This window comes from Rutidosis leptorrhynchoides, chromosome 4 (genome assembly GCF_046630445.1).
Source record: "Rutidosis leptorrhynchoides isolate AG116_Rl617_1_P2 chromosome 4, CSIRO_AGI_Rlap_v1, whole genome shotgun sequence".
NCBI classification, from domain to species: domain Eukaryota; kingdom Viridiplantae; phylum Streptophyta; class Magnoliopsida; order Asterales; family Asteraceae; genus Rutidosis; species Rutidosis leptorrhynchoides.
In genome coordinates, this window is record NC_092336.1 from 327,104,637 (window position 1) to 327,105,144 (window position 508).

The 508-nt window shown below is 30.7% G+C and overlaps 1 non-coding gene across 1 annotated transcript; it reads right to left on the reverse strand.

Moving 5' to 3' along the window:
* Window positions 1-208: 208 nt before the first annotated feature.
* LOC139846274 (small nucleolar RNA R12) lies at window positions 209-298 on the reverse strand. The gene has a single exon (XR_011759000.1). It is a non-coding gene; the product is annotated as a small nucleolar RNA R12 (small nucleolar RNA).
* Between the last annotated feature and the right edge of the window lie 210 nt (window positions 299-508).

Sequence of the window (508 nt, forward strand, 5' to 3'; positions counted from 1 at the left end):
ACGTCTCATTTAGAGTCGTTCTCGCTTTACACTTGTGTTATGATATTGGTTAGTCACATATGACCCCCGGTCCCATTTAGGGGGTGTGACAGATTTAACACATGCAAACAACTTTTAAGAGTACCCTTATCATTAACAAAATCTTAAACTTTAGAAATACAACAAAAATATATTAGGAAATGTAGATAGTATGTATTCATGTATGATAATGAGTCAGAAGTAGCTGGTTGTAAGATCACATTCTCTTTTTTTGAAAAGAGGTCATTGGGAATCCGTCTGATTTTATCATCTTCCTCATTATTACACAAAGTAAACCATCACTTACTAAAACAAAATGATAAAATTATAATTAAAATATACAACATACACAACACAATTCATTTCATACCTCAAAATAAAATCAAAAAACACAAATCTGGCTACGAAAACTATATTGCTCAAACTAACAATAAACCAATAATATAGTGAAATTATAAATATACCCCTCGGATTCTTTTGCCAGTAACAG